This window comes from Drosophila biarmipes, unplaced genomic scaffold (assembly GCF_025231255.1).
Source record: "Drosophila biarmipes strain raj3 unplaced genomic scaffold, RU_DBia_V1.1 ptg000008l, whole genome shotgun sequence".
NCBI lineage: Eukaryota > Metazoa > Arthropoda > Insecta > Diptera > Drosophilidae > Drosophila > Drosophila biarmipes.
The window spans coordinates 1,424,270-1,447,332 of record NW_026114529.1 but is presented as its reverse complement, the minus strand read 5'-3'; the positions used below and the strand labels follow the sequence as shown (position 1 = coordinate 1,447,332).

Here is a 23,063-nt window from a genome sequence, read left to right as displayed (position 1 = left end):
TGAGTCTGAGTCTGTTGTATTATCTACGTTTGATAATAAAACGGCTGGGATAGTAAGATTATTTAAATCTTCTTCTTTTATATTCGCGTTAAACTCTTCTGGCTCTGTCTGACCAACGGCAGCTGGGGCTTCCAACGTTAATTCTTCATCGTTAATCCTCAATCGTTCAACTGTTATTGCAGTATTAAGAGTGGTTGGTACAAAGATGTCTAAGTTAAAATGTTCTTTTATCGATATTAGATTTTCTCTGAGCCTTTTTAAAAATTTTGATACTTTTGACCAATTATCATTTAGTTTTTCTCGTCGCCCATATATAAATATACGCGCCTCGTTAAAGCAGTTTACTATTATTAATGCAAGCAAACAAAGGGCTGAAATCCAAATTGAACTTTTCCATATAGTTATATTCAAATTCAGTAATGGGAATGAAGTTTATATGACCATGAGGAATGGTTAATGCGCGCATTCTGAATTCTGGGTCTTTAATAATTATTTCATCAAGACAGCTATCTAATTCTATTGTGTTAAATGCCTTTTTGTTTTTATGTTTCATTTAACGATTATTCTGATTTAAATCTTGCTAAAATCATATGCCTTGATTATGTTAGTCGACATTTTAGGGACATATTAATTGTTCGTGGAAAACAGGTATTTGGTGTCTGTACCAAAAATACCGAAATCTGTTTAAATTTATTCTTCCCGAATGCCTAGAATGATTCTAAATAGTGTTATTTTTGAAAGTGAATATGAAATTGAACACTCTAACCTATATTTTATTTAGATCTTATCTAAATTGTTTGCTCTGCTTAAATACTTCTTCTTTAAACATTTATTGTGCAACTTGTATATTTTGTAAAAAATATTTGCGCTCATTATTACAACGATTATTATTAAGAGTAAATGCACCCAATAGAGGTCAATATTGTTTGGTTCTCTTTGTTAATAACGTAAGCAGTGGAATCCACTGACTTAACGTCTACAATTCTCATTTTGGGTAGATAGACTCCCAATATATGAGTATTATTATAATTACTATGAAATTCTGTAGTGAATTTATTTATTTTATTGTTATTCATTCATTTAAAGAAATTTTAAATAGATATATTTATTGTTATTCATTCATTTAAAGAAATTTTAAATAGATATATGTAAATATTTCTGTTTTTACATATTTCCCTGCCTAGCTTTTTTTTTGATTTTAGGGCCACTGAGAAACACTCAGCAAAATAAAGTTAACAAAAAAATTCCGTGCATGTGCTTCCTTCTCTTGCGAGGTCGTTGCAATATTCCTGTAGTCCTTTAGTAGTCTTCTTTGCTGCAGGAGTTTTACCCTTTTTTCACTTCTTTTCCGTTTGTGGATGGGTTTGCTGGACTTCTGTCGTGCACTGTACTCAGCTATTGTGAGGGGGTAGGCTAGGTGCGTCCCTTTGCTTGAAAGGAGCAGGCGTCTTCCAAGATGGTGCAGAGGGTGGAATACCTTCCGCATTCATATGCGTCCTGCGTTGGTGTAGTCGGCGGTCCGCCTACCACACGTTATTTTTCTGCTATGGCGTAGAAAGATTTGCCATTCCTTCCACTCTTTTTTTTTTCTGCTGCTGGTTTTTGTTTTTTGGCCTTTTTGATTCAGGCGGTGCCGGTGCTGGTCATCTCGCAGGCTGATAATTTTTTATAAAAAATTATCCTTAATTTACAGTTTTTATATTTTTTTGAAAAAAAATATTTATTTATTTATTTATGAAGATCTACCAAGTAATTTAAAATTAGTAGGTAGAGGTAAGGTTGAGCAATAGCAACGGGGGCCTTCAGCTCGGTTTTTTACAAAAATTACATGAGTGTTATTTTATATGTACATTTTGGCTCAATTAGAATTAACCTAAATGAGGTAATATAAGTTTGTATTCTTTAGGAATAGTATTAGTTTTGAAACGTTTGGTAATGTGGTAATGTGTTTTGAGATGGATTCTAGTGGATTGGTGTTTTTAAATATCAGTTGCCTTTTGTAGTTAAGTGACCTGCAGTTAGTCAGTATGTGAATAATTGATAAGGCATCGTTGGTATCATTGCAGAACGGATAAGTCCTGGTTACAGTTGGGTCCATATAGTGTGTATGTGTAATTTTTGTGTGACCAATCCTGATCCTTGTTATTATTATCTGGATCTCAAAAGTCCTTTAACAATTCACCGGTACTGATCAAAAGAAGGATAATACTATAGACTATTTTATCATGATCAGCGTAAAATCCGTGAACAAATAAAGACAAAAGAGATATCCACAAAAGTATCTAAGTGCAAATCTTTCGCACTTAAAACTTTAATAAATTAAATTAAAAGTGCCTATATTAAGAATAAAACAATATAATATATTATATATAGACTATTATATATAAACTAAACCAATAAATCCAAATCGGACAATACGTGCAAATATTGAAAACTAACAAAAAGCAAAGACAACTAAAATGGCAAATCCTACCACAGCTATCAGATATTCACTTGAATCAAATGATCGGGCAAATCAAAGAATTGCCATATTTTGATGGAAACCCAGCGGAGCTAAGTCGGTACATTGCCAGGGTTGAGTACCTTCTACAACTATACCCTACTCAAGATGACAGACAAACTCACATCATATATGGAGCCATCGAAAGGACCATTGTCGACTCAGCGCAAGCAGTCATCGAAGAAGGAAAATCTAACGCTTGGTTAACTACAAAGGCAACTCTAATCATGGTCTTCAAAGACCACAGGCCTCACGAAGACATCATCCAGCACATCCGGGACACCCCATACCAAGGAAGCATCAGTAAGTTCGTAAATAAACTTAAGCTTAGATCTTCAAAAGTACATAATAAATTAGAATTAGAGTCAGACCCAACAGAAAGATAACTTTATACAAGCTCATTAAATAAAAGTATTAGGGATTGTATCGAGAGAAAACTTCCTGACAGATTGTATAATTGTTTATCCATAAAAGATATTACAACTCTTGCTAACTTAAAAAAAGCAGCAATGATTCTTGGCCATTGGGATAACTATAAACCCATTCGATAACTATAAACCCAGACGTCATGATAATCGAAGGTATTCGGGACCACCATTAACACCAAAACTATTATTACCAAAAGTTTAATTCTCTAAATTATCCAAAGTATAACAATAACAATTCAAGAGATAATAATAATTCAAATAATTCACCAAACCCTCAAAATTCACAAAATAAAAATCAAATTCCCACTAGGAACCAAGGTAATTATCACGAGTTTAAGAGAAACCTAGATCAATCCTTTAAATTTACAGGCATCTACTTCAAATAATTCTCATAATGCACCTGTTAACAAAGGGACAAAGGGAAACTGCCAGTGCACAGAATAGGATGGACGTCAATTGTCAGCAAACTGCCTCGGATAGCCCATACGAAAAACTGCTTAGAGCTATGACGGATACAGGGTCATCTATCAATTTAATGACAAAGAATTTCGCAGAAAATAAAGAACAGGAAGAAAAACTAAAAGTGCATACAATAAATGGATCAATGGAATTGAACAAAAGTGTAACCTTGCAAAATCTTTCCTACTAAACAGAAATTTTATTTACATAAATTTTCTGATAATTATGATATATTGATAGGCAGAGGTTATTTAAAAGAAAGTAAGGCAAAAGGAAATTATGAGGAGGAAACAGTGATGTTAGGAGACACGTTACTTTATATAAAGTATGGATGATATGGAAAAGGATAAGACCGCAGTAAAGTGCCTTAATCCACCATCGTTTAAAAAGAAAATTGAAAAGGATAAGACCGCATTAGAATGCCTTAATCCACCTTTGTCAATTTACCAGTCATTTAATTTTGCCATAAATAATGAATTAAAAGAATGTAATGAATACAGGTTAGAACACTTGAATGAGAAAGAAAGAAAAGCTTAAAAAAGGTTTCATTTGAATTTAATGACATCCAGTACAAGGAAGGTGAAAATTTGACTTTTACAAGTACTATTAAACATTGAATTCAAACCAGGCATGAAGATCCAGTATATAGAAAGCCATATAAATACCGTCAAACTTTTGATGTCAAGTCAATAAACAAATAAATGAAATGATTGAACAGGGAATAATTCGTAAATCAAAATCTCTCTATTGTTCACCAATCTGGATAGTTCCAAAAAAGAACGATGCATCAGAAAAAATGAAATTCAGATTAGTAGTAGACTACAGAAATTTAAACGAAATCTAGCTTAGCTAAAGGATTCCATCAAATTCAAATGGAACCAGAATCAATAGCTAAAACGGCATTCTCTAATCAAGGCCTTCAAGGAATGTAAGTTAAGATCCCTAAAAACAGGTGGACCAGATAATTGCGTATACAAGCGCATCTTAGATTCTAGTTCATATTGGGTTGAATTAGGGGCAAATACAAAGATAGAGTTAGTCAATTTGACAGAAGAAGAAATTTTAACACTAAGGTCGGAATGCACAGCTCGCACTGACGATAGGATTTTAGTACCGCAATATAATATAAATTTTGAGAGGCAAGCACATTATCATCAGCTTATGTAGGTTATATCACGGATGTCCCAAATGTCATTTATAGTCCATTTAAAACCATACTAAAAACCATAGTAGAAAATAGCACAATTGAAAGAAAATTATATATTATATATATTATAACTACCTTACGATTTATTTATTGTCATCGCAAAGCCCAGACGTACTGGAAATTGTAAGCGTTTAAAAATGAATGGTAAATCCTTTGGAATCATTGGTATTCGCGGGATCAAGACATTCTCTCCTTTGAATTTTCCTTTTATGATTGTTGTTTCGATGCCAGTCTTTTTCTATTGCATAGTCGAGGTTAATTAATGTTACGCAGCTTGATGATAATCCAGGCAATTCCATTTAATATATATCCGTGGGATAGTAGACTACGTCAACCTGGTTCATAACGGTGTCGACTGATTTGAAAGAAACCAACTCTCCTGGAAGAATATTCTGAATGGTCGCATTGAGATCCTCGACATCTTTATTTTTCGCTGCTTTATTGATCTTTCACCCAGCCAATTATGGTTATTGATCTTTTGCTCTATATCTGGGGAAACACTCTGAATAAGCTTCTCTAAGTTTATTTAGAAACCGTTTGTATTCTTTTGTTCCGAACTCTGATTTTTATACCCGTTACTCATAGAGTAAAAGGGTATACTAGATTCGTCAGAAAGTATGTAACAGGTAAAAGGATGCCTTTTCGACCTCATAAAGTATATACTCGTATATTCTTTATCAGAATCACTAGCCGAGTCGATCTAGCCAAGTCAGCCTTTCCGTCCGTATAAACGCTGAGATCTCGGAAACTATAAGAGTTAGAAAAGGCATGAAGACTTCGGCTTCCTACGCAGCGCAAGATTGTTTCAGCGGCGTGCCCTGTCCGAAATTCGCAAAAATTTGTAGCGCCTACAGTTTTTATGATAGAAACAAATTTTTAACCGAAATGTATTTGTCTCATCAATACCTCATTTGTCATGCTAGAAATTGTTGTTTGCTTAAATGTATTTGTCTCATTAAAATATTTCGATTGATCTAAAAAAATGATTGAAACGACCACTCTAACGCCCCAAAAGGGCTAAAATGCTTAAAACTGTCTGCTGTCCACAGAACATATACCAAAATAGCTGTTAGGGGGCGCTTTACGATATTCCTTTGCTGCTTATATATCTCCATTTTGATTTTGCTCAAGCTGAGTAAGGGGTAGCTGATAGTCGAGGCATACGACTATAGCGTTCTTACTTGTTTAATTTAATTGTGGAATTTATTGGCTTGGTTACTGAGTTCTTATTTTATTCAGAAAACGTTAGTATGGAAAATAGAAAAGGGCTGTTTTTAGGATTTTCCCGGTAATTTTCGATTGAACTTTCGAACTAATGTCCCGTCAGTTGACTAAGGACAACGCTAAGAAGAATAAATTAACGAATATTTAGTTTCACGTCTTTATTCAAATGAACTCAGCTTAAGACTAATTTCTTGTGACAAAAATCTTTATTGTGCTGCCCTTTGTTTACAAAAGTTTAGCAGCGATTGGGATATGGCTTGTACATAAGTTTGGGAGCGAAGTCGCCCGTTTGGGATATTGATTGTATACAATAATTTGAGAGTAAGAGTGCCACTCAGGGTGCGACACTTATTGATTGCAAGAATGGTTTATGTTATTGAAGGGCGGCGTCGCCTGCTCCGGATATGGATTGTTTACATTGATTCATATATATATATATATATATATAAGATTATATATATATATATAAGATTATATATATATATATAAGATTAAAAAAAATAAGTGTGGAACATATATCTGGTCATACCTTTTTGATTATAAGTATCTTAGTTACTGTAATCCTGAAAATATACGCAATAAATAAATGTAACTTAAGCAGGAAACTGCAAGACATAACCCTTGGAGGCCATTCGGAAAAATTTTAAAATATAAATGGATAATTGTTTATAAACGAAATACAGCATATCATGAAATTGTATATTTATAAGTCAAATTAGTCTTGCTAACCTTTGGTAGAATGTTCAAACATGAACACGTTTTATTGATAACTTCGTTTTTACAACAAAGTCATAAATTGAAACCAGAACGTGGGTTGGTCTGATATGGGTCATATATCCTATATACACAAACGATAGCAGATGTGCACCAGAGAAAGCCAAAGATAAGCAGTATGTCTGCAAGGTTCATAAGATAAGAATAAAATAAGATTGTCATGATAGCTACGTAAGAGTTGAATATAAATAAAGAACTCATTTTGAAACAGTAACTCAACAAATAAAGGCGTCCTAATTTCAGGTCGACTAATCAGTCGTTTAATTTTTTAGAAAATTGTTATCAGTTGTTAATTCCTTTGCAGGAAATGTATTTAATCTGCTGCAAAAAATGCGACACAAATTGTTTTAAGTAAATTTATGGTTTTAAAGAATTATATTTTAACGAATCTCATATACACGTACACAGACACTGACGCAATTTAGTTTTCATTGTAATTATTTTCAATAAAATATTTATTAGCAAAGTGATATTAGATGGTGCTCTACACAATTTGTATGTCAAGGAGTCTTATCTACTCCGTCAGCTAAAAATGTATATATACATAGACCCTTACGGAGTTTTTGTTATCAGTTTACCTTTATTCACTAGCATTTTACGTGGTTTCCGAGACAAATGAGAGGAAAACCGAGAATCTACAAAAATTAATTATTTATTAGAATTGCAATTTCAATTGGAGGATAAAAAAATTATTGGCGGAATTCACCGAATAACACAACAGGGCTAATCCGCAGAAGACTGCTGAAGGAAAACCACTCGAAACCCCTTGAATAAGAGGGAATGCTGAGTGAACATTGCTGTACCTGTCCTCGCAAAGAAAGCAGGTTCTGGCCAAAAGCATTTGGTTACGTTGTGCTAATATAAATGTCATTGATGTATTTTGGTATGTATGTCGATACAGGCTATCGATAGGCGTAGGCAAGGCTTGTGAATTAATGCGGACCTACCTTCTTCGTTCCCGATTTTGTGATGAAAAAGTAGGTAGGTATGTTCCTATGCTTGTTGGCTTTTTAATTTCACGTAATATTTTTCTATGTGTTAATTAGGTTTTTTTTTATATTTTAGGATGTGCTCCTTGTGATCCTTGGTTTTGGTTTCGTGGGTGTTGGATTGTTATATCGGTGATAAAATAAAGTTTGTGATTGTGTAACGTGAAGGGCACGCGCTGCACGGGACCTGGGAATCAAGTCCTACGCTTGGATGTGCTTAGCAAGAACGGATATGGGCTTCGTTCGGTGGGTTTTCCCAAGACTCCGCGAGGCTGGTTGCGGCAAAAGCTGTAACGTGAAGCTTAACATCACTACGGACAGTGGCGCAGCTGCTTACCAACTGCAGCATCTGTAATTCCATGCCAGACCCAAGTCAAGGGTTCCACTAGACCCTCTTACATTTCATGTTGCTGTAATCTTTTTTCTATGTTTAAAAAAAAAACATAAAATATTATTTACATGCAAGATAACTACCGAAGCTTGAGATTGCCTAGGCAATTTTACCTTATTTTTGTCTACTTATTTGACTTGTTGTGACTTATAATATTTTTTATGGTTGATGGTTTTATGGTATTGAGCTAACCCTGCTCCACATGCTTGGATGCAAGTAAATCCATTATGATACAGAATTATTTTTGGAAATCAGGATATGGGTAGAAAATAGCTTCCATATATATATCTTATGGATTTTCTTGATTCTGGCAGTTGTTTTTTGGTTACAAATAATGTAGCGTTTTTGTATATTATAATAAGTAGTAAAAATAATGATTCAAATTAATAATATAAAGGTAAGTGATATTTTAGTATTATTAATTTTAATGAAGGGATTTGATAAAAAAAAAAATGCGATAAAATTAAATCGGATATTTCATAATTTTTAAAGTGGTTCGTAGATATGTATTCAAGAATTCTGTTTTCCAAATCGGTATATGAGGTATTATTAATTTTGGTTGTATCATTAAATTTTATTAAATATGAAGTTAAATGGGAGTTATTAACAATATTGTTACCATTTATAAGAATGGCACCATCTTGTATAATGTCTTTTTTTTTTTTTTTTTTTCTCTTTTTTTTTTACAAGTTGATTCTCACCAATAAGAGTTTTTTCTTAAAGTTAGACATTTCATAAAACATATTTGCGCATTTTGATTGCTTTGTACTAAGTTCAATCAATTCTCCATTAAGTACTTATTTTATTGATTTTTATATGGTTATAATATGCACTGATAAATGTGCATTCGGTTCGACGCTCATTTTATCAATGTTGCCGCTTGACTTAAGAATAAGTTCGCTTGGCTTAAAAGACACATAGCTGCGCGAGCAGCGCCGCGGTCAAAGCTTATATATCTAAATATGTGTATTAATATTTGTGTGTCGCTGCTGAGCAGCGGTCAATGCTTATGCACCAGTGTATATAAGCGGGGCAAGTAGTGGCCGCGCAAGAGAGAGAGAGTGTTATGTTCACATGGTAACCAAATGTTCCGCCGCGCATGCAGACATGCCGGATCAGCATTTAGGATGTTCATAACATTGTTGTGTGGGTCGAACTCCGCACTTTAAGTGCTGGGAATATTAGGACATAAGCAAATGCCACAATGTTATACTAATATAAGTGGTACAGTGGGTATCCGATATGTCAGTATACTACAGCTTAATACTAGTTTTCCATCGATTTGAGAAATTGCTCTGGCATGATATATGCATGATATATTTCGCATTTGTTTTTTATTATTGGGTATTTTATATAAATTATTAAAGTTATCTATGAAGTACTATTTTAAAAACAGAGATGTCTATTAAGTCAGCGATAATTACTGGATTTTGTTCGTGTTTTAAGATTTCCATTATGTCATCGTTGTTTAAAATTTTGGTATTAAAAACGTCAATTTTTGCAAGTGTGATTGTGTGAATTAAATTTTGCAGGTTAAATGTTAATGATCGTAAGCGATGTTCTCGCAGGGGTAAATCTTGATCAATAAAAACATTTTTTAAATCATCAGAAAGAGATTCTATTTCTTTGAACAATTTGGAATTGATAATAGATTGCTTATTATTATTTTCAGTGAATTCATTGATTATATTATAAAATGTAATCATCATGATCCGGAGTTCCAGCTAACCATTTCCAGTGTGCTTTTCTTATTTATTCCCCTTTTTGATCAAGCTGAAATTAATTGTGATACAATTAATTCGATTACTTCTAAGTCATATTTAATTTCCCATTGTGATCTTTTATTAGTATCCCTTTTTATATATTATAATCATCAGAAAGAGATTCTATTTCTTTGAACAATTTGGGATTGATAATAGATTGTTTATTATTATTTTCAATTAATTAATTGTTTAAATTATAAATTTTTATAAAATAAACATGATCCGGCTCTAATTACTATTTCGGAATAGTCGGTTAAATTAAATTATTCTTTAGGGCATCGAGCTAATTCTGTTAATATTCAATGTGCTTTTCAACTTGTCCATTTGATGTATTGTGCCTCGGATCTGCGTAATGTAAAGTTAAACCGCACCTTTATGCAAAAGATTTAAATTGGGCCGACGTGAAGCTCGGTTCATTATCGGTCATTATAACTTTGGATTGTGGAAATTGTTGAGGTAACTCCATTACTTTGTTTTCGATATTTAATTTATATTTTTTTATTAGTAGAAATTTTGAATAAGCGTCAATGCAAGTTATGAAAGTGAGACTTTGCGCGTAATATATGTCAATGTGATGATTGGGGCATCTGCAATTGGAATTTTAGTTGGATGTCTGTTATATCTGTTTTCATTGCAAATTGTACAATTTTTTATATATTCTTTTAATTTTGTGAGTAAACTTTGAATTATATAAAAGTCCTCTAACGTGCAATGTCAGATAAGTTGTCTATCTGAATCCTTGATAAGGCGTTTGCAACTACATTAGGTGTACCTGGTTTATAAATGACTTTTGGAGTGAAACTTTCTATGAAGAAATACCTGCGTTTCAATTCTATATTAGGATTTTTATCATTTTGTAATCGCAAAAGATAATGGTTGGTGCTCGGTTTAAATCTTAATTCCAATCACTCCGTATAAGTAATTTCTTAGATTTGTAAGAGCCCATACTATAGCTAAAAGTTCTTTCTTATTAGTTGCATAAACTTGTTCTGTTTTAGAAAAGAGTTTTAAAATAAAAGTATTTGGTTTACCTTCTTGAGATAAAATTTCACCAATTGCGACGTCCGAAGCGTCGCTGGTCAGGGTAAGTTTTTTATTATAGTCCGGTTGAACTAGTTCTACTTGAGCAATGAACTTTTCTTTCATCTCGTTAAAAGCTTTAATAGCTGGGTCACCCAGCCGAATTAACATTCTCGTTGACCTTCTTTTTGAAATTTTGCTATTATGACCTCAAAGATATTTTGTTAGAGGTTTCGCTATAAAGGCGTAGTTTAAAACAAATTTTGGGTGAACTTCCGTTTAGCTCCAACGCCCGGTTTCGTTTAAACTTTCAGTATGATTACGTGAAAAATAGTCAATGTTGGCGCAAATTATGGGATCATGGAAAATAACGGTAAAAACAGTTTTTTGTAAATATCTTCGAATATATTAACCTAATACAAAAGTTTGCAAAGGAGCAGTGAAAGCTATTAAAGAAATGAGTAATTTATGTTTTATACATTTTTTCTGTAAAACTAATAGTTTTCGTTAAAAACGCAGAATAAGATTACATTTTCACAAGGTTTGAAAGAAAAAAACCGTTGACGCACACTTGCGTCCTTTTGACCGATATATCGCACGAAAGCTTGTTGTTATATTGGCGTGTCGACATTGATATCGATGTCATTCGATATTTTAGTGATAGAACGACCAAGACACGAAAAATTTTTACGAACACGAAATTAAATTAATAAAGTCTAAATGAAAAGAAAAATCAAAATAGAAATGTTGGAAGGTCCATTTCAGTTGTCGAGGTTAAAAATAAGATAAGAAAACAAAATCAAATTCAAATTATAAAACGGAAATAAAATGTAAATGTAAAATTATGTTGTTCCATTTTTAGGTCTTCTCAGTTCAAGCTCTGAGTACATAGTGATTGTATATTTCGCTAAATGGGAAAAAGAAACATAAGCACAATATATCGTAAAAAAGTCGAAAGAGGCCCATCACCTAAAATGCTATTATCGATTAATTAAAACTATCTGACGCCATTTTTATGGAGGGATAATGCAATGTTCACCTATTTAAACTATTTATTTTCCGTTTTTTTCGAAAACCATAAAGTTTTTGGAATAAATGATTATTAAAAAAAAGATCAGTTTTATAACTATCTTTTGATTTTATCAGAGAAATTTTTATGATTTTCCATGTGTTTTCGGAAAAAACAGCAAAAAAACAAAAATTTTTACGCATTCTACCGTTATTTTCCAAGATTCCGTTATTTGCGCCAACTTTGACTATTTTTCCTGTTATCAGGGCCCAAAAACACGTTAATATGGAAAGTTTGAACAAAAATTTGGCGTTGGAGCTAAACGGAAGTTTATCCTAAATTTTCTATAATAGCCCGTAAGGCCTAGGAAACTTTATAGTTCCCGAATATTTTTTTGGAAGCGGATATTTAATAATGGTATCAATTTTTTCTGGTCTGTCTTGATGACGTTGTAAGATACGATGTATCCTAGAAAACTGGTTTTGCGTTTAAAAAACTTTGACTTTTCTAAAGAGATTTTCATGTTAGCCCTTAATAATATATATATAATTTTATTTAAGTCTACATAATGTTGTTCAATTGAATTTGAGAATATTATTATGTCGTCCATGTAAACATGACATGTTTTCCCTACTTGTTCTCTTAAGATGTCGTCCATTGCTCGCTGAAAAATTCTTAGTCCATTTGTTATTCCGAATGGCATTCTTAAGAATTCGTATTTTCCACTATTTATAGAAAAAGATGTTTTCTCGACATTAGATTCTTTCATTAATATCTGATGAAAGCCTGATTCTAAATCTATTGCTGAAAAATATCTTGCTTTTCCCAAGTTAGATAAAATTACTGACGGGTCTTGCAATGGGTACCTGTCAGATATCATTTAATTTGTTAAAGTCATTAAGGAGTCATAATTTACGGCTTCCATCTTTACTTTCTGCTTTCTTTGGAACTACCAGAGCTGGTGAATTGTAAGGGCTTCGGCTTGGTGTACTGATTTAGCTATTTACAAATTCGGTGACAGATAAAGGATACGGGTATTGTTTCCCGTGTATTGGCCTGTTGAGAATAAGATTTTTTTCACCTTTTATGGTGTTCTAAAATGAATTTGCATATTTATCTATGAATGCTCTTTTTCAATATAATTAACTATTTTTCCTTAAGTCCTAATTTATTTATACCTATATTATTTATCTGTTGTTTGTCGGATAACTCAATTACGGCGCGCTTAAAATTTTTACATTTCAAAAAATTTTTATTTTTTTTATTTTTGACAGTATTTTTCCATCGGCACTCTTAGGATTTTCAAGTCCCAAGATTTTTGTATTTTTGACGGATATTTCTACGTCGGCACTCTCATGATTTTTGAGTCCCAAGATATTTTTATTTTTATTGACGGATATTTCTACGTCGGCGCTCTCAGGATTTTTGAATACCAAGCTTTTCTCACTATTCCCGCAAATAATGAATCTGTATCTTTACTACTTTTATCTACAAAATATTTTTTTATAATAAATTCTTTTAACGAAAGAATATTATTTTTTTCTTCAATTAAACTTATTTCATTTTTTTTCTCATTATTATAATATTTTAACTTTTCTGTTTTGCTAAATTTATTATAGCTCCAATTTTTCTTAATAAATTGAATCCATTTAGAAGATCAGACTCTAATCCTTCTATTTCATAAAATAAATTTATTTATATAAATATATTTATAACTGTAGTTACCTTTTTAAATATAGATAATTTATTTTTATTTTAAAAAATGTGCTTTTTTTTTAACAAGCAGTGGCTCCTGCATCTATTAAAATCTTTAACTGCTTCTTGGTTTTTCTGTCTATCCTACTTCAATAAGGTATTCCCCTGTAGGGGTCTCGTCTAAAAAATCATCTTCATTAATATTATTTCCATCTCGTTCCCTTTTTTGAGCCTGAGTTTGCTCTCTATTTTGATTTGGGCGATAGTAATTTGAACGATTATTATTTAAATAATAATTATTACTATATCTCCCAAGATTATTTGTCTGCCATTTATTATTCGGCTGCCGATTGTTATTAGGTTTATTCTGGAGTAGAATCGATGGATCAACATCCATTGGCTCGACAGCTTGTTGCTTTTGAATGTTATTTTGGTTATTGTTTTGCCAAAAAATTTCCTTTGTGGCCAGTTATAGTTTTGGTTATTACCTCAATGATTGCCCGTATTATTATTATTTTTTTTGTACTTGACCAAATCGTAAGTTGTTTCCCTGATATTTGTTTTAATTTTTAAATCCATTAAACCTGTTTGCAAATTGAGCACGGAAATTTGATTCTAATTTCTGGACCTTTGCAAAGCCTTGGGTAAATCTGGTGGATTTAATTTGAAAAGAGTTTCTGAGATAGATACATTTAATCCGGATATAAATATTCGTAGAACATTGCTCCTTATTGTTTTGTTTGTTTCCTTGGTAAGCGTATTTACCTTTCCTTTCCGTGTGTCATTATAGTTTTGTTTATTATTAAAGTCATTTTTTTTTATCAACTTCGTCCCTGCTTGAGAATAATAAGTTCTGACTCTATTGGTAATTTATTATTATACGAGTATATAAAATAAAAACGGTGCCATAATTGGTAAGATCATCATGGGCAGCTCCCATAATTTTATTTCGTAAAATTGTTAAAGCGATAAAGTATTGTTCACTTTGAATTTTATAAAGACTCATGACAGTTTCTGCAGCTTCCCTCCAACCTCATATTGTGTTGTTTCCCCGGTGAACTTTGGTAAAGATTTTACCACTTCAAGTCTTGTATCGCCCTTTAAGTTTGGTATCCTATCTGAGGCTAATCTTCCTTCTAAACCTTATATTTGCCTGCTCACTCCATTCAACTGAACATTTATTAATATATTAATTAATTCCACTGTTAGGTCGGCAACCGCAGGTTGCCATTTTTAATTTTAATTCACGCTATTTATTAAATCTTTCGATTGTTTCTTGATATTTTTAAATTAATTAAAATTTAGTTAATTAAAATTAACTCCTCACGAATCTGTCCCGATGGGATCTTCCTTCTGTCAGGGTGTGGGTTGATCTTCCTTCCTTAGTTTGTTTGATTGTTGTCGTGCTGATTCTGGCGAGGGAATGCCCTTCAGCCCTTCCTTTCTTCTTAAGTTTTTTTTTATTTGTTATTGTCTTGATTTTTTTTATACCTTATTCGAAGATTTTTCTAATTCACTTTGTTGTTCTTTGTTAAATTTTTTTATTTTTATTTATTCTTTTTCGCCACCGTATTTTAGTTTGGTTTTGTTTTTATTTTTTTGTTTGACTCTCTTTGTGTTTTCTTTTTTATTTATTTCTTTCACTTTATATTTTGATTGGTTTTTATTTTGTGTTAATAATAAATCTTTCGGTCCACCTTTTATATATTTCTGTGTTTAAATGGATTATTACATTAATTGATATCCATTTAATTTTTGAATAACGATCACAATGTTAGATGTCGTCGATTGGTGTTGGGTTTTTGAATTTTTCCACTAAAAATAGTGGGTTATTTAATTTGTTTTGCTTGGAATTTAAATGGCGCAATTGATTGGGCTTTGATTGGATAACATGCACGAATATTTTTGTACGAGATAATGAATAATATGCCTATAGGTTGTCAGCATGGTATGGGCACTTGTTTCTTCTTTAGTATTTGACCAATTCTGTTTTGATTCATTTCATATAATCAGTTTTTTAGCTTATACTACTGCCGCATATTACTTTTCAGACGACTCTGCAAGCCCGTGCAGTTCAACAATTGAAATTAATTTATTTTGGATCCATCCAGGTATCACTGTGGACGGCAGTAGTGACGAAGCGCACCAGGAGGGTGTGCGAAGGCGACTACTATAAGAAATGAAAATCTACAGTAATCGTCCGATTGTTCCAAGTAATACCTCAATCGAAAGCTTTTGCAAAAAATAAAAGAATTGTATACTAAGCTTAGATTTGGAAAAAAAATAGGTTTGGGAAAAAAAGTGGTGAAACTGTAAAAGTTAAAATTTTGGAAATTTGATCTTTTGGGATATTTTTTTTTTTTTTTTTTTGGTGGGGATAATTTTCTTCCGTCAAATGACACCTCAACTGTCAAAATGAGATGCTAAGTTCAAGAGTAATATGCAAAACTAATTTTTGGGGCCCTTATCTAAACAAAAATTTTATTTTGTTTGTCATTTTCTTTTAAAACCTTATTTAGAGTCGTAAACATTCTGAACGATGTTAACCAGCGAAAAAATTATAGCTGTTTTTTAGCAACATTTTGTATACACGTTATTTTTTTCCCGCCTTTTAAATCTTCCCTAGACCTCCACGAACATTTCATGATTAAGATAAGATAAATCCGTTCGCCGTTCTCGAGTATTAGCGAGACTAACGATATAGATATATATATGTATTATAATAAATATGATTAAAAAAATGATGTGTGGATCATATATCTAGTCATACCTTTTTGATTATAAGTATTATAGTTACTGTAATCCTGATAATATACGCAAAATGTAACTTAACCAGGAAACTGCAAGACATAACCCTTGGAGGTCGGACAAATTTTTAAATATAAATGGATAATTGTTTATAAACGAAATACAGGTCATAAATTGAAACCAGAACGTGGGTTGGTCTGATAAGGGTCATATATCCTAGATACACAAACGATAGCAGATGTGCACTAGAAAAAGCCAAAGAAAAGCGGTATGTTTGCAATCATCATAAGATAAGAATAAAATAAGATTGTCATGATAGCTACGTAAGAGTTGAATATAAATAAAGAAATCAGTTTGAAACAGTAACTCAACAAATAAAGGCGTCCTAATTTCAGGTCGACTAATCAGTCGTTTAATTTTTTAGAAAATTGATATCAGTTGTTAATTCCTTTGCAGGAAATGTATTTAATCTGCTGCAAAAAATGCGACACAAATTGTTTTTTGTAAATTTATGGTTTTAAAGAATTATATTTTAACGAATCTCATATACACGTACACAGACACTGACGCAATTTAGTTTTCATTGTAATTATTTTCAATAAAATATTTATTAGCAAAGTGATATTAGATGGTGTTCTACACAATTTGTATGTCAAGGAGTCTTATCTACTCCGTCAGCTAAAAATGTATATATACATAGACCCTTACGGAGTTTTTGTTATCAGTTTACCTTTATTCACTAGCATTTTACGTGGTTTTCGAGACAAATGAGAGGAAAAACCGAGATTCTACAAAAATTAATTATTTATTAGAATTGCAATTTCAATTGGAGGATAAAAAAATTATTGGCGGAATTCACCAAATAACACAACAGGGCTAATCCGCAGAAGACTGCTGAAGGAAAACCACTCGAAACCCCTTGAATAAGATCTGGATGATATTTCTTGTCATTCCTCTCTCTACGCATTTATGACCAAGGAAAGTCACTTCATTCTAAAAAGTAACATTTGTGTGGACATAGGTTTAAATAATGTTTCATGCATTTTTCAAAAAATATCTTTTAAATTTATAAGCATACCTTTTGTTGGAATAATAATAAGAAAGCGAAATTTTACACATTCGTGAAATGATTTTGGTGCTATTTTTAAACCGAAAAGTAATCAGGATAAACGATATAATCCATTGATTGTTGCAAACGCCTTTATGTTTCGTTACCATACAATTGTTCAGCTGACGAGAGCGGGTGTGTCTCACGCGAGCTCTGGGAAAAGTATATGTGAAGAATCAGGTGCACCAAAACATAAAAACAAAACTAGGGAATTTTAAATAAGCAAGGAGATAGCTTTAATCCCAGGATCCCAGGAAATTTATAGACCTAATAAACTTTGCGGTGACAAAAACTTTCCACGCAATACGTAGTTTAATAATTTATACACCTATTCTTAGTATTTAAAGGGAGAAGATTCAATAAATAAAAAGCAAATAAATACAAAAAAAAAAAAGATAGGCTCAATCACAACCAACGGTGGACGTCTTATCAGAAAGTGTCCAGGTGTGATTACTTTATTTTCCTCTATACCATTATCTGATAGATAACAGTGTTGACATCTCATCAAATGTCAAGCTTCTGTCACCAACAATAAGTTTTAGATGGTATTTCATAGATTTAACGCCGGGCTTTCAAATACCTCCAATATAAGGTCCTCCCATACCTTGTTGTTTCGTACATTCATTTCATTTTATTTTAATGAGTTTCTCAATCGAAAAACCCAATATTTACCCAATATGTCCTCATCAATTTATTCCATCATTTGGTTATGAGCATCCTCTATGATCAATGAATAAATATGGCCTTTGTCGAGGATAATTTGATGCTTTATCTCGAATCTAGCATTGTAATTCTGTAATCTACCGCTTACTCTGATAATTTTATTCTGATCAATAAATAGATGCAAAATTAGAATTTTTAAAGAAATTTTAACTTTGTTATTATTATTTAAACTGTTTGGTTCTGGATTAAATTCCTTTTTAATAATTATTTGTTCTACATAAGTCATTTCCTTAACCGATAAATAACCCAGATAAGATTTTTGTAATAAATCAAACTATGTAACATATTACTCTTTTTAATTTTTGCATGCACGAATATTTTTGTAAGAGATAATAAATAAAATCCTTGTTTTTTCTTTAGACTAAGACGACCAATTCTTTTTTGATTCATTTAACCAATTTGGCCCAATCCACCAAAAATAATTCCCCTTCCTCTGGATTATCTTCGGATTTAACGTGTTTCCATTCTATTTCTGTATTTGAGTTTGCTTTGGCCACTTTAAATCCAAGCCAACGTTATAGTTTAATCACTCCATGCGTATATTTTGGCAGCATTATCTCAACTTACTCAACGAATGGGATGCGTAAAGCTTTAATTTCGGAATTGTTTTCTTATTTTTTATTGGATTTACCCTGCTTTTGCTGGCTACTCTTATAATCAGTTTCTCAGCATATACTACTGGCGAATATTAATTTTCAGACGACTCTGTAAACCCGTGCAGTTCAAAAGTTGAATTTAATTTATTTTGTTTACATCCCGGTATCACTGTGGATATATATATACATATATACTCAAAGAAATTAAAATCTACAGTAATCGTCAGATTGTTTTGAGTAATACATCAATCATAAGGTATTGCAAAACTAAAAGAATTGCATACTAAGACTATAGGTTTTCGGAAAAAATAGGTTTGCGAAAAAAAGTGGTGAAAGTGTAAGCTAAAATTTGGAAATTCGATCTGTTGGGGACGGTGGGGATAATTACCCTCCCTCACTTAAAATACGCGTCGAATGACACCTCAACTGTCAAAATAAGATGCTCCGTTCAAAAGTAACACGCAAAACAAGATTTTTGGGCCCCTATCAAAATAAAAATTTTATTTTGATTCAAAATGTTATTTTAGAGTCCTAAAAAAATGAAAGACGATGTTAAACAGCTCAATATGTATAAGAAACACTAGTTCTATCATTTTTGGAAAAATTAGCTAGCCTGGCGAAAAACAGCTATAAATAGCTAAATATTGTATACCCGTAACTGCTGAAGTACTTAAGCTACAGGCTACAGGGTATACGTCTTCTATACGTCGTTAGAAAAGTATTTCGAAATACTATTTACACCTTTTAAACACAATTTGCCTGATTACCAAGTATAACAATTTTTTCAAATTAAATTACAATCGTGCTTTTGTTTTACACTGGATTTTTGTGCTTAAAACTTTAAAGCGTTTCTCCCACAAAGTCATAACTTTAAAACGCTTGCACAGATACTTTACAAAGTAACTTTACAAGGTAAAATTGAAATAACAAAAAAAAAAAAATTACAGTGTTACCTGGGGCAAACTATACAAATGAACTGGAATTTCTGATGATCCATCACCGAGTTATGAGGGGGAATGCAATTCATCTTCTTTTCAAGACACGTCCGAAAAATTGCTACAATTGCCATATTTATTAATATTTCTTTGTAAAAATTAGATAAAAAAAATTATTTCATTCTTTTTTTTGTTTCATATTATTTTCTCACCAATTTTCCGATCGTTCCTATGACTTCTTTATGATGTAATCGTCCGATTTTGATAAAACTTTATTCGAAATTCAGAACTAATTAAAAAATGTTATTTTCAAGTTTAGAAGGTTATATGTCAAAAAGCACCAAAACTATAATTTGTTTCACATTATTTTCCCACCTATTCTTCGAACGTTCCTATGACAGCTATATAATATAGTCGTCGAATTTTGATCAATTTTAATTCGAAATTCAGAACTGATTTAAAAATCTTATTTCCAAGCTTAGAAGGTTATATGTTAAAAAAACACCAAAGATATAATTTTTACATATTTTCCGACTTAACTTCCGATCGTTTCTATATGGGAGCTATAAGATATAGTGGTCCGATCCGACTGGTTCCGACTTATATACTACCTGCAATAGAAAGAAGACTTTGGGAAAGCTCGATAGCTTTAAATCTCAGAGACTAGTTTGCGTAAAAACGGACGGACAGACGGACATGGCTAGATCGACTCGTCTTGTGACGCTGATCAAGAATATATATACCTTATGGGGTCGGAAACGTCTACCCTCTGCAAGGGTATAAAAATTGTTTACTAAAGTTGATTATTTCTTATAATACATAATACATACAAGGGTATACAAACTTGCCTTATGTCAAATATATAAGTATTTAATTTAAAGTCAACTTTATTTAAAAACAAGTTAGTCACATTCAAATCCAAAGTGGCCATCTTTGTTTTAACTATATTTTATAGTTTTTTATATTCCTAGTGAATACTCTTTAAATTTGTTCGGGATACGAATACCTTTATTTTGAGTATATAAAATTTTTTGAAATGTTTATTTGACGAAACAATTGTAATTGTGTATAAAATTTGTGACCCATATACACAGCCTAATTTTAATGATTAATAATTATCAAAAGAAAAACAGCACGGAGCAGCGTAGAAGACATCCGACAAAAGCATTTCGGCAAAAAAGAAAGGCAGATCTTCGTATATCACCCTATCTTTCTGTGCCTGCCCTCGGCTCTCAGAGATAAAAAAAATACCTGAAAGTGGCGTGATGAAATCCCTCAAAGGGTTTTTAAACCGAGGTAAATATACAAGTATACAAGTAAAACAGATTTTTTTAAGAACATGCCCTAATTTTTTTCAGGAGCGTTGGACAGGGATTCCGAGGACCCTACAAAAGCGATGTTAAATATTAAAAAGAAATTATTAAAAAAAAACATAGACATGCAAAGAATAATTGTAATTCTACGGAAAATTTAAATTATACAATTTAAATAAAATATAATTAAAAGTAAATTAATATGTATGTATTGAAATTCAATATTTGGAATGGTTAAGCTTTTATTATAGAATTGAACGGTTTTGACACTCCGCTTTGTAGCGGTTCTCTTGATCGGTTGTAGAAGTGTTTAATAGACAAAACGCATAACTTCGTTTAAGTGAAATAAAAATACAACAATTTCGTAATATTAAGGCATGTGCTTGTCCACTTTTTTTGTCGCTTTTTTCCTTTTTGTTTTTCTTCTCTATTATGTGCTTTATTATTTCGTGATATTTCAGATAAAACTTTAACGAAATTTACGAAATTTACGAAAAAGTTGGGTAATAAACGAGAAGTGAATAAAAAATACGCGAAAGAAATGACGAGTTTTTACGGAAAATAAGTGAAAACCCGCGCCAACTGGATAAAAGTTGTAGAATGCACGAGAAGGAAAATATAAAATTACGCTTTGTCGCCGTTTCATTCGGCTCTGTATCAAAATTAAAATTTTTGTTTTTTAACTCGTTTTTTTCTCGTTGGATTATTTTATTGATTTATATTTGTATATGTTCGGTTCTGTTACATACTAAACATTTTTTTTCAATTATCACGACGTATTGATTTTTTTTACGTTATATAATTTAACAAGTGGTAAAAGTCGTCAATTTTGAAAAAGTGACTTTGTCTGAAAATTGTTATCTGCAGCTGTAGTTATCCTATTGACTTTATTTATTTTACATTAAAGCTTCTGAAACCAGTAATTTTAAAATACATTATTTCTCATGCACTAAACTAATTTTAAATTTTTACATGTTATTTCAGAATGAATTTACTGATGCTGATGTTATATGGACCATCTTTAAAACCTTAGAATACTTTTCTGGTTCACTACACGACTGCGACTGCGAATGTGGACCTCCTAATTTATCATGGCTTACAAGCTAAACACAGAAACTTTTTATTATATTTAAGACCGTTAACGTCGCGAATAAAAAATAGTTAAAAAAATGACCTCCTATAAAGTGTCATCTGAAAATGTTTAAATACCTCAACATGTTTTGTACAAATTGTTTGAAAATAATATCTGTAATAATCTTGTAATTAAATAGTTCTATACGCACAAGAGTTACGCTAAGTACAAATGTATTTAAAATAAAAACAAGAAAGAAAGTTAACTTCGGCAAGCCGAAGTTTGTATACCGTTACAGTTATAAGAAATAATCAACTTTAGTAAATAATTTTTTCATATTATTTTCCCACTAATTTTCCGATTTTTCCTATGACAGCTATATGATATAGTCGTCCGATTTTGATAAAATTGAATTCCAATTTTAGAACTAATTAAAACGTGTTATTTCCAAGCCAAGAAGGTTATATGTCAAAAATATAATATATATAGTCCAATTTTGATAAAATTTAATTTAAAACTCAGAACTAACAAACTACAAAGCGGCTTAAATTGAATATGCACCATAATAGTACTTAAACCAGGTTATATTCAAGTTAAAAATAAAGTACAGTTCTTATTACGGCGCTTATATTTAATTTAAATACCATTTGTATTTATATTAATGTTCATCATAGTCTGTTCTGAATATAAAAAGTATTTAATCAAAATAAAAATATTCTTAGTTTTAATACGGGCTATAATAATTTTAACTATAAAAACCACTCAAATGAAATATTCCATTCACTGAGTATAAATATGAGAATATTTAAAAGAAATATGGAAATATGGCTGTATACGCTCGTCTTGAGTGAGTTTATGACGTGAGCGCGTATGCAAGAGTTAGTTGAGCTTGAGTATTCGAACCAAATGGAACTCGCTGGTCAGCTGCGAATATCAATAAAAGCATCAAGATGGAAAATATACCCTTGCCCCCGACATCAGAAGTGGGATCTGCTTTGCCTACTGCTCATGCTACCGATCCGTATTTGTCAGCGTTGGAGCTACAAAACCGCAACCTAATGGAGATCATCAAAAACATGCAGACACTAAGGGCACCGCCAGCCGATGGA

General features: G+C 31.8%; 2 long non-coding RNA genes across 2 annotated transcripts; both read left to right on the top strand.

Moving 5' to 3' along the window:
- Positions 1-2,389: 2,389 nt before the first annotated feature.
- LOC127011775 (uncharacterized) lies at positions 2,390-22,055 on the top strand. The gene is made up of 2 exons (XR_007765096.1): positions 2,390-2,803; positions 21,867-22,055. It is a non-coding gene; the product is annotated as an uncharacterized LOC127011775 (long non-coding RNA).
- LOC127011774 (uncharacterized) lies at positions 3,458-8,075 on the top strand. The gene is made up of 3 exons (XR_007765095.1): positions 3,458-4,315; positions 7,184-7,577; positions 7,658-8,075. It is a non-coding gene; the product is annotated as an uncharacterized LOC127011774 (long non-coding RNA).
- Positions 22,056-23,063: the final 1,008 nt, after the last annotated feature.